Source organism: Mus caroli, chromosome 14, assembly GCF_900094665.2.
Source record: "Mus caroli chromosome 14, CAROLI_EIJ_v1.1, whole genome shotgun sequence".
Classification (NCBI taxonomy): Eukaryota; Metazoa; Chordata; class Mammalia; order Rodentia; family Muridae; genus Mus; species Mus caroli.
In genome coordinates, this window is record NC_034583.1 from 84,467,305 (window position 1) to 84,480,445 (window position 13,141).

The following is a 13,141-nucleotide window of genomic DNA, read 5'->3' on the forward strand; positions in this document are numbered from 1 at the left end:
GAAGAAGAAGAAGAAGGAAGAAGAAGAAGAAGAAGAAGAAGAAGAAGAAGAAGAAGAAGAAGAAGAAGAAGAAGAAGAAGAAGAAGAAGAAAATTGCTACTGAAATTGCTATTTCAAAATCTCTGAACCACAAAAAATTAACAAACAAAACAAAAACAAACAAACAAAACAAACAAACAAACAGAGGAAGCCCAGTGCTGAATTTCTACCAGACTTTAAATGACGAGCTAAACCTCCATATAAACAACCTGAAAGAAAGAAAGAAAGAAAGAAAGAAAGAAAGAAACAAACAAACAAACAAACAAACAAATAAAACAGAAACCACATGATATCTCATCCACTGCTGAAAAGGCTTTGATGAAATCCAACATCACTTTATGCTAAAAGTCTTAGAGTGAAAGGAAAAGTACTCATTTCTTCCTTTTCCCTCACTTTTTTTCTGCCTGTGAAAACTAGTAGCTTATGTTGGTGTTTTCTTGAGGCAGTTCAAAATAAAGTTTGAGAACAAAATAAAAACAAAATAAAATTTAAAAAGACTTACTCGAGTCAAAAGTATGAGCACTTCTTAGGATATTAATACCCTATCATAACCCTGTATTACCTAAAATTTAATAATAAGCAATTTAAAGTTCTCTTCTTTTAGGTTCATCATTTTGATACAGGGATTATTTTGAAAAAATCCTACTCTTACTGCAGCAAGCAATCCATTAGTGAAAGTTCTTTCTTGTCTTATCAATTCACCATTAACTTAACTACGTGATCTGATGTAACTAGGTCACAAATAGAAATGTCTCTTTTCTGTTATTCAGGGCCAAATGCAGTTGTTTAATGCTAGTGACCCAAACTTATTCTCAAAGTGTGGCCAACTTGGAATACAAGGGAAGCTTCTGTTAGCCCCGGACTTCTCTCTATAGTATACTTGTTAATAATAACATATTTTGAACACCTCGATGTTACATCTCTGAATTGACTTAGAAGGAGAGAAAGCCAACTCATTAGCCATCTCCATACCCAGAAGATTAAGTGGAGAAAAGCAAAAGAAAATCTACCTCATAATTCAGAAAAGAAAGGAGTCTGTTCTGTAGGAGAAAGCTCAGAGGGTGGCTTGCCACCACCGTTGGGATCTGACCACACAACCACTAAACATAAGAAGAAGTCACTCAATTTTTTTCCAGCTGAAATGAAACTATAAAATACTTCATAATATATCATTTTTATAATCATATCAATATGATACTGTTCTGGAAACCAAACAAAGTAACCAATACAAAGTGAAATAAAGGGAAGAAGACAAGACATCTAGACACTGGCTGGCAAGATATTATGATGAAAAACACAAATCCAGTGTTTCATAAAGGGTCTGGGGAACACAGCCTCTGCATATGAATGTGGACAACTGATTGTATATACAAGAAATCCTATCCTCAGCTTTCCTGATGGATTTGGGGAATCAACAAAGTAGGTTGAAAAGATAATAAACGTGCTGTAAGTACCTCTGACATGCCAGACTTGTTACAGTATTTTTTAAGCATATTTTTCATCCCCTCTGTTAATTTGGGGAGATATTCATGAAAATATTCTTATTCATTTATATGTCTACAAATGCATAATTCTTTCTATGTATCATTTCAGGTCTTAAGCATCGAATCAGTAAAACTGAGGAGTTATTTTGACTATTTTGTAACACAAGAATGACCTTTTAGAAGCCACATAACCTCAAACTGTCAGCATTTCCTTGTTTATATCTGATTGCTTTTTCAGTATTAAAATGTCTAATTACCAAAATCAACTTCTCATGAAAATGGCATTCTAGCTGCCAGGACTTATTCACTGTATATTCTATTATCTCTCACAGATCTTTCATGAACTTATTTATTTTCCCATTAGCAGATTACTATCTACAGTTCTCATCAGTTTTGCTTATTTCCTTCCTATAGTTTTACTACCTGTACTTAACTGTATATAACCACTGTCATCTTTTCAGGTCATTTCAAAGGCTTTTTTTTTTTTTCCTGGATGATGTTACTCCTTTAAACCTAATAGCCTTGGAAGTCTTTGCAGTTGGTTTTCACTGAAAAATTTTAGAAAAGGAAAAAGAAAAAAAAGAGAGACAAAAATAATCTTGACACTTAGAGTGAGTTACATATTTATAAAAGATATTTTAAGTAAGAATGATACAAATTGAACCTGATTTTCCTAGAGAAATATTGGTAAACTCATTCTGTCAGAGATTCATGGCACTGAATTTTTAGAAGATATCCAGATTTATATTATGATTCCTATCCTAATATGTTTTAATATGAATACTAAATCTTTTCAAATGTAGTACTATATCAACTTCACCAATACATGTGATTTTACTCATTACCTATTTTCAATTCATTTTGAAATTTGTCAGAATTTTATATTATTTTAGTAATTCCACAAATGTATATTTGGAAAAAAATGGTGTAAAGATGTTTTTAGTAGGTCAAAGTATTCTGAATGAATTTTCCCCTTTGGCAGGAAATTATTATATTGGACATGTTAGAAGAGTTTCTTTTCCCTTGAAACACTATAAAATTTCCTGGAGAAGAAAAAGAAATGAAGGAAGGCTTTTAAAGCAGGGCAGACCCATTGATAAGTGGATAAGCATGTAGACTAAAATGTAATTATTCTAGTCTAGAATGTAATTATTTGAGTGACTTCAAATGCAGATGAATTGATAATCTATGTTTAACTGGATCATGTCCAAAAATGCAAAACTAAAATGCTGATAAACTCACCTACTGTCTCTGAAGACAGAAATGTAAAAATAACTTTAAGATGTTTGCAGATGGAAATGGTCATACTGATTTTTAACCTTTTAATAATTTATCTCTTTCTACTAACAGAAATTTGAAATATATGTTTTTAATAAAATCCTTTGTGTAAGAGTACCATAAATTAACTTTTAGTACATGGCATATCTTCAACTGTTATTGATTAAAACTATTAATTTAATAGTGGCTTTTGGTTAGATATTAAAGGACCAGTTAGAAGTTGAAGCAAATAACTTTGCTCTCATAGATCCATATAAGAAAGTGATATGGTGGATTGAATAAATTTCAATCTTTCCTCCAGTGGGACCTATTATCGCATATGGAACTATCAAATCACAGGACCACCAGTAATAAAATAGCATCAATGTAGGTTTGTGTGCCTCGTTGTAATTTATACCTGTTAAGTTGAATGCAACTACATCTCCTAGAATCTCTGTTACATCCTTCTGCAAGTACCTTACAGGAATTATGGTAATATAAAATGTTCTACCTTCATCATATTTATAGTAATGAGCACTTTAATTGACTCCCCTACAGCAGAAATCTCTTCCTTTTGAGTTAAAGTAAGAGTAAAGATGGAGACATTAAACTCTATTAATAGTTTAAGATGTAATAAATGGCTCAACCAGAAATAGCTGACTCAGAGACAGAGATATTTTAATTTCTCAAATGCATATGAAAGGACTGAATCCAAGACATGGGAAGCTGGGTGAATGAATGAACTGCACCTGAGATCTCTATTATTTAGACATGTTTCTAGTAGACTCTATGTATACTAAATTTTCAATCATTGCCTTCAATTTTCACCTTTCATAAATATTTTAAAGATCATTAATTAATATGTACTAACGGCTTATGCTTATCATCCTAGAAATTGGTTTCACAGCCATAATCAAGTAAAAAGAGGTTTAGATATAACAAAGAAACAAAAGATGTAGCAATCAAATTTGTAATCTCATGAGGAGATAACAACATGATTAATAAAATATTTGTAAAGAAATTATATAATTCCTTTAATATTTGTCAACTAGAGCTACGGATTTAAAAGGTGTTTGTTTGTTTGTTTGTTTGTTTGTTTGTTTTTAATCAAGTGCTGGCTTCACACATTTCAACTCACACAATGCAATCCTGGTAAATATTTGCAGTAGTAGTAGTATTAGTAGTAGTAGTAGTAGTAATATTATTTGAAAGACACTCCGTTCTTTTGTTTGTTTGTTTGTGTTTGGTTTTGTTTTTGTTTTTCGAGTCAGGGTTTCTCTGTGTAGCCCTGGCTGACCTGTGTCCTGGCACTCACTCTGTAGACCAGGCTGGCCTCAAACTCAGAAATCTGTCTGCCTCTGACACTCCCGTTCTTATTTCAAATGAAAGGTCAGTGGTAAAACAGCAACATAAATGATCTAGGACCACATCAAACCTTTTCTTTTCCTCTCCCTCCTCCTCTCCCTCCTCCTCCTTCCTCTTCTTCCTCTTCTCTTCTTCCTCTTCTTCCTCTTCGTCTTTAATCTTTTTTTTATTTTACAGTCCACTTGTTATCTCTCTCCTGGTCTGCCCTTAGTTCCTCATCCCATTCCTTCTTCCTGTCTACGTGAGGTTGTCTTCACACCACCCCCATCCTGCCAGGCCTACATATTCCCTGGGACCTCAAGTCTATGGAGGTTTAGGTGAGTCTTCTTTCACTGAGGCCAGAACGGGCAGTCTTCTGCTGTATATGTGTGCAATTAAGTTTGTATTTTATATCTGATTTCAACTAAAGTATTTATCTGATAATCAAGGTTTGTTTCCTTGGTCATATGTTAACTTTTATGCCACTTATTGTCACCATATATCTGCTTGCTACACTTAACTTTTTCATTTATATTAGTTCATACTGAGGAACTAGTATAGATCTAGTCAATCGATAGATATCTATATCAATTGATATCTTCAGCCCGAATTACCCTTCCTCATCATTATTTCTACTTAAATCCTTCTTTCCAAAAAAATCTTTTGACTTTAATTTTGTTTCAGGGTCAATGGCAATTTAGCAGTGGCTATGGCACTAACAAAATGGCATGTACAATCCTCCACTACCAGCATATATTAGCTGCACATAGTGTTGACAATAAGGTGCCAGGCCTTAAGGAGTCCTCCCTAATGCAAGACAAAATGCAGAAATTCCCAATATTGTTCAGGTTGTGTGCTATGAAACCATGACTACAGCGAGTTCATGGGTGCAATGACCCTATTAAATGACCTATTAAATGACCTTATTACAGTTTCACAATACAACTTCCCAATCTCTTATTTATACATTTTTCCATCCTGTCTTCCAGATGCTCCTGCTGAGCCCTGAAGGGATGATATAGATATTTTATTTAGGGAAGAGCACCTCAAGTCACTTATTCTCCTCATTTTGCCTAGTTATATGTCTCTGCACTAACTACAATGTAGTGCTGATCTTTTTGGTAAAAACCTAGAACAATACTAATTTGGAGTTACAAATACAAATGTTTACAAAGGAGTTTTATAGACCATGACCACTCACTAAAGAGTAGCATATTCTTCTCTGGGCCCTATGACCTTTATTTGGTCATAAGTTACCCTGCTATAGCATAAATTAGTTCCTTCTTATAAACTAGGCCTCACATCAAAACAGCTTGTTATCTTCATCAAACACATGCCACCAGTCCTACCAGAGAGCATATCTTGCAGAGCAGGTCATGGAGTCCACTGCTTAGAAAAATGGAGGTCCTTTCTCTCTTCCTGGCTGGCATTGCACCTGTTTGCGCTGTGAATGAGGAAGGAAATTCCAAGCTCAGTTCCACTTTAATTTTTCAATGTCCTGCAAACCAACTTATGGACTCTGATCTTGTTCTTGTGGGCAGTCAAAGGTATTGACGATAATCCACAATGTTTCATTATTCATATATATTATATATATATGAATATATGTATATGAATATATATATATATATGACTATATGACTATATATAATATATATTTTAACTTTTCCATTTATTCAGGAAAATCTACTTGTACTTTAGCACAGACAATAATGATGTGTGTGAAGGTGTATGCTGCAGACCCTCTGGGCCCCTTTGTCTGCATGGAACAGGTCTCTGGGGCAGGTGGGCAAAGTGTTGGATAGAATGACAGACAGATGCACACAGGAGAGGTTGTATAGAATCTCAATGTAATTTGTCAAATCGAGCATCAAACTTTTTATACAGAAGAAAACAGGGAAGTTGGGTGACACACCAGCGAGGTACAAAGAGGTTACTGGATTCTTACACAAAATAGAGGAATACAAACACATAAGGTCTAACAGGAACCACCTGGGATAGAATTCATTGTTAACAACTGGAATCAAAAAGAGCTTCCATCTAAGATCCACTTAATCTTAGAAGCCAGGGTAAAGGGCTTTGTGCCCTTGCCATAGTTCCTATTTCAGTCTATTGTATAGTCCACCTTTCACTTAGGCCATTGTAAATACGTGTGTATGGGTGTAACTCAGCTATCTATAGTTCTAAGTATCTATTCTGGTTCCTCTTTAGGTCTCAAACTTCCTTCTTCCTAGAAGATGGTAAATTCCTGTGTAGGGCAGTGACCTAGCTTTTATTCAAAGTGATAGTGTAATGCCAGAGGCAATTCTGAATGTCACAGAATAGGCAACATTCTTCCTGAATTCCAAGCCCATGGTCAGGTCAAGGATTTTCTAGGACATTGGAGCACTGGTGAAGGCTTGGCTATGTCAGAATTCAATCTTAAAAGGCACTTATAATAGGATAATACTAAAAGAGAGCACGTGGATCCATACACCAGACTAATGCGGGAATAGCATATGAGTATATGGGTTAAAGAGAACCCCAGACTCTAGGAGTGAGGTTCTGTGAAACTCTCTGTCTCGTGAATGGCTTTTAGGCATCTTGGCCTGTCAAGCTGACTCGACTGGAGTGCGTGGCAGGTGTATACAGTTTGTGTGCAAATGTGAGTGGGAGCAGAAGATTGACACAGAGCATCCATGTTGTTCCTTTTTATACTTTAATTGATCTCTGAGTTTTCGGTTTTATTTTTTATTCTGCTCCTCTACTCTAGGTGCTGTTCTCCATGTTGTGCCTTTCTAAATATTTCATGTACAAATTAGTGCACATGTATGCTTTAGCCTCCTCATTGTGTATTTCTATAGTTATTTGTGAGTTGCAATTTAGTATTTTATATCTAACGAGTTTGGTTATTTTGTTGTTTAGCTTTTGTTGCTAATTTCTACGTTTAGTATAATGTGTGCAAGTAATGCTAATTTATTAACTTGGAGTAGAGTATTATATCAATATTTTATGTTTGTTTGTTTTTTTAAGCAAATCAGGACATGAACAACATATGAAATTTTAGGCTGCTCACCATTAAATTCTCTCCATATTCCAAGAGACTATTCCAAATACATCTGTGGTTGTGATGGTAACCTCTGATGATAGGTGCTGGAGGGCAAAACTCACTTCTAAATGAAGAATCCAACTATCCTCAAGGAGACCTGCTAAGGGACTTACTTAAGCCTTTGATCTAATCTTTGCCTACTGTTCAACAACCTCTATAAACTTTCATCTTCTGCCTGTGAGGCATTGAGAATGTCTTTCACTCTAAATGTAGTTATGAGTACCATATAGCAGAGACATTGTCAAAGCTATTCTGACTTACAGGTTTTATTGATTATTAAAGATCTTTCCCTTTGTAGTTATTAGGAGAATCAACAACTCAATACTTAAACCTGTCAGTTTCCATTGTGTACTCTAGCTGGATTGTCAACTCAACGAGCCACCTGAAAAATAAAAATATGTCACTACATAAACAGGCTCTATAAACACACACACACACACACACACACACACACAGAGAGAGAGAGAGAGAGAGATAGAGAGAGAGAGGAGAATGCAGATTTTTACATAAAATCTTAATGAATCTGAATCTCAAATTGGTGGTATGTTGGGAAAGTGGGCAACTTCACTTGCTCTTGTTTTACGTTGATATAGCAATCCACTGCCATTTGATACTAATTGGCTTTTTTCTTATTCCAATTTTATAGAAGTATTAGCACAAAGTATTAGGTCAAATGTTTCTCTACTAATAATCATGAATTTTCTTTGTTAACTATGAAGTGTATCACTTTAATTGATAGCTTTATTCAACTTAAAAGAAAGAAATAAGAACACATCAGTTCTATATCTTCTTAAAATTTTAAATTATTTTGGGTTTTTTTTGTGAAAATTTTACACAAGAGTTCTGTATGAGTCACTTCTACCACCCCTGTTCACTTGTCCTTTCACTTGTCCTCAAACAAGTTTCTTCTTCATTTACTATTACTCTTACACACACATAAACACACATATGTATGTATTAATACAGCCTACTGTATCTGTCTAGTGTTGATGCACATGTGTTTGTGTGTGTGTGTATGTGTGTATGTGTGTTTGTGTGTGTGTGTGTGTGTGTGTGTGTGTGTATGTATGTGACTTAGACAGAATTTTTATTGCTGCAATGAAACACCAAGAAGCAAGTTGGGGAGGAACAGATTTATTCAGCTTACACTTCCACATTGCTCGTCACCAAAGTCAGGACTAGAACTCATGCAGGGCAGGAACTTGGAGAGATGCATGGCTGATGCAGAAGCCATGGAGTGGTGCTGCTTACTAACTTGATTCTGCTGGCTTACTTAGATTACTTTCTTATGGAAACCAGGGCTACTAGCCCAGGGATAGCACCACCCACAATGGGCTGTGCCCTCCCTCCTAGATCGCTAGTTGAGAATATACATTAGAGCTGGATCTCATGGAGGCATTTCCTCAAAAGAAGTCCTTTCTCTGTGTGAAGTTGACACTCAAAATCAGTCAGTACAGTAGTATGAATGTGTGTGTGTGTGTGTGTGTGTATATATGTGTATATATATATATATATATATATATATATATATATATATATATGGGTTTTTTTGTTTGATCACTTGGGACTGAATTACTGATAAGGAGGTTTTCTTATAATGAATACATATTCTACCTCTCTCAATGGACACTAATTTCCCATTCATTTGGGATAGGGCCTTGTGAGATATTCTGAATCCATAGTGACATGTCTACTGATGTTTTCATTGTGCAGGTCTTGATTATAAGAGCAAATGTTGAGATTTTTTAATGGGTGTGGCTTCTCTGTCATATAGAAGAGACTATCTCAGAAAAACCAACAACAATAACAAAACCCAACCAACCAACCAACCAACCAAACACAAAAACAACCAAACAAAAACACATTCTTGTTTTCAGGCTATTAATTTACGATCCACATCTATGCTGTTTCCTGAGCCTCAGGTGTAGTGATTGGGTTGTTAGTATATTAATTGGCATAGGGCACACCACAAACAATAGTCAGTTTTTCTTTACATTTTGACTAGTTGTAGATTTCTGTAGAAGCCCCCATATACTGCAGAAAAGAGCTTCTTTGATAGGGATATGTGCAATATAAGGATATATATTTAGAATGCTGATATTAATTATTGTGGTTTAGGAAAGTGACAGAGACCTCACAAGCAACTAGTTGCTGGCTGTGTTTACAGAATCCCATACTTTCTGAACATGCCTTTAGTTCAGTTAAGTGACTCCTGGTTACCCTAAAAATTAATTGCCTCCAGTGCATTACTGGGGATATCTTGTCATGCTGGTTATCTCTGTGACTTGAAGCTTTTACAGCTGGGTAGAGTATTGATTGCTTTTCTCCTTTAGTAGCTTGCATCACACCTTTTGATACAACGAGAGCCAGTATTCAGGAAGGAGTCTTCCTAGTCAATACTAGCTTGATTCTGCCAAATTGTGTGTCTTAAGACATATGGTATCTTGAGCAATAAAGTTTTCCCTTTAAGTTCTTGGGGACAACTAAGAAAAATGGCAATAGAAGATGTTTGGGGGGATTTTTTTCTTACTTAGAGGGAGGATTCTCTTTGCTAACATTGGAATTTTAGTAGTCTATGGCTCATGGGTGAAACATTTATAGGCAAACACATGCATACCTATATATTATATATGAAGATAATGAACAATTTTTGCTTCCTTTTAAAAAATAAAGCATTCTGGCTGGCAGGCTGTTGACAGAGAACTTGCCCAATAAGCATAAATTGCTGAGTTACCTCTTTACCCCTCAGTAAGCCAGGCATGTATTTCCAACAGGGCAGGCAGAGGAGGGGAAATTACCAGGCAGATGTTATCTCCTGGTAATTTAGCTGGTTTGGAGATGGATTTAGATTTAAAAGACTTTGTATAAAACAATACATCAAATGGTAAATAAAAAAACCAAATATCAAATCATTCATAATGCTTATACTGATATGAAACTTTTGGCTTATTTTATATATGCTCTTCCTTGCGGTATAGGGAGGAGATATAATATTTTATAAGCTCCATGGTTCACAGTTCTATTAGGAAATATTGTTAAGCAAAAAAACAATAGTATGAGACAGGCATCATTAAGAGGGTGTAATGTCTTAGCCACACATGGACTCTCAATAAATTTACCCACTGGATGGATTTCTTAATCAAACCCCGAATTATATGTCTCCTCGCATATGACACTTTTGGTAGCTAAGTTTGTCATCAAGAGACTTAGAGTCATCTGTATTATTCCCACTAATTCTTTACTTTTGGTTTTTCCTGAGCTGAAAATTTAGAAACAAAGCTCTATAATTTTCCTTGGGAACATTTTTATTGTCAAGTTTATTTATACTAGCTATACATGGTTAAACCTGGTACACAAATTGTCCTATACAGAAACATGAAATAAAATAAGTAACTTTTTAATTACAAACTTAATCAAAACATTATCCAGTATTTCTAGAGATATGTACCTTACTTTTGTTTGGGAAGCATACAATAAATAACAAATGATTTCTAAGCTTTTAGAATATTAGTGGAAATTTCAAACTCCTGAATATAAATAGCTAGCAAGCATTTCCAGCAAAAGCAATCTCTCTGCATTGTTTTTTATTTCTTGTTATAAAAGTTGAGACATAAAAAGCCAAAGTCAGAGGAAGAAAAGGATGATGCACAGAATACTTTATTAGGAGACCCGACTTATTCCTCATTCGGAATAGAAGCATTTGCCAAATGAAAAACAAAAACAAAAACTTCTACAGATACGTTATGGCTATCAGACAAGTTTGCATGGAGGACACAATGTAAGTATAATTTTGAACAGAAGCTGAAGAGATGAACCTGGGAACCAGATAACAAAAAACTTCTTACTATCCTAGAGAATGCAAGAAAGAAAAACCCTAGATAGTAACTTGGGCCAGAAGTTGGCATGAGGAAAGACTAACAGGACTGCTCCAACCTTTGCTGCTGAGAGAACTACCGACTAACAGAACATAAGAAATGGAGGTAGAGCTGGGCATGGTGGCAGACACCTTTAATCCCAGCACTCAGAAGGCAGAGGCAGGCGGATTTCTGAGTTTGAGGCCAGCCTGGTCTACATACAAAGTGAGTTCTAGGACAGCCAGGGCTATACAGAGAAACCCTGTCTCAAAAAACAAAAACAAAATCAAACCAAAAAAAAAAAAAAATGGAGGTAGAAGTCTCTATTTTGGAAATTTCATGACTTATTCCTTTCAAAGTGAAATACATCTAACATACAGCTGCTTGAATTAATGTCTAAAGAGCAGGCATGGTTATTTCACCAAGAATTTTAAAAATTGCTGAATGAAAATCTTGCTTTCATAACTATAAGCAGAACAAACACATTGCCTTTCTTTCAGTCTCAGAAACAAGAGGTGTTCCATTAGTATTCTAGGTCAATGCCCTCTTTGTATTGGATTCATCTCTAGCTAATTAAAGCTATCTCCTTTTTTGTTGTTGCGGTCATTTTTAAATTTATATTATGCTATATAAAACATTTGTTAAATACATAATAATCAAATCATACTAGTAAGCATTTATGTATCTTTAGCCATTAATGTTTTCTTTTTTAATTATTTATTTATACTCCAAACATTGACGTCCCTGTTGTTCACTTTCCCATATAGTTCCTCATCCCATTCTCTCTAGGATTAGGTGCACTCTTCTCCCACAGATGCCAGACCAGGTTGTCCTCTGATACACACACACACACACATACTCACACACACTGTGTATATATATGGAGGGGAGGTTCAGATCAGCTTATGTATGCTGTCTGGTAGATGGTTCAGTCTCTGAGAGCTCCCAGGGGTCCAAAACAGTTGATACTGCTGGTATTCCAATAGGGTCACCCTTCCCATCAGTTTCATCAATTCTTCACCTAATTCCTCCATAGAGGTCCTTGATTTCAGTCCAATAGTTGGTTGGGTTTAAGTATCTGTGTTAGTATCCCAGTCAACTGCTGGTAGGTCTTCTCATAGGACAGACATGTCAGACTCCTATACATCATAGTATCAGTGATTGTGTCAGGCCTTGGTGTTCCTTCCTCATGGGATGGATCCCAAGTTGGTCCAGTCACTGGACGGCCTTTCCCGGGCATATACCCAAAAGATGTTTCACCATACCACAAAGACACATACTCCACTATATTCATAGCAGCTTCATTTGTACTATCCAAGAGCTGGAAATAACCCAGATGTCCCTTAAACCAAAGAATGGATATAGAAAACACGGTTAATTTACACAATGAAATACTATTCAGCTATTAAAAATGAGGACATTATGAATTTTGTAGGCAAGTGGATGGAACTAGAAGATATCATTCTGAGTGAGGTTACCCACACACAGAAGGATGTGAATAGTATGCACTCACTGAGAAGTGGATATTAGCCATTAATGTTTTTTAAGAGTAGGGATTTTCTACATTATTTTCATAGTCATGTTGAAATGTAAAATGGATTATTTTAGCTGATGGTCACTCTACTATTTCAAAGATATTTCAGTGACCATTATCAATTTTTTTTACCCCTTTTTAGTTTCTTCTCCACATGTCTGATGACAGCTATTCTATTCTTTTCGATAAGATTAGCTTATTTGTTTTAACAAATGAGTAAGAACGTGTGGTATTTGTTTTTCTGTGTCTGGCTTATTTAAATTGACAAAATGGGCTTCTGTTTTAATTATGGAGCTTCAAACAATAAGATTTATCTCCTTGTTTTGTATTTCTGAATTGTTTTCTAATGTGCAAGTATATAATGTTTTTAATCCGTTTACTGGCTGAAGGACATCTGGTTTGATTTTACATTTTAGCTATTATGAAAAAAGTCTAAAAAACATGGTAAAAATGACTTTATCTTATTTTTTAATTTATTTATGACCAGTACTATATGATTAAGGATAATCATACAGAAGTTCTATGTTTTTATTTTTCCACC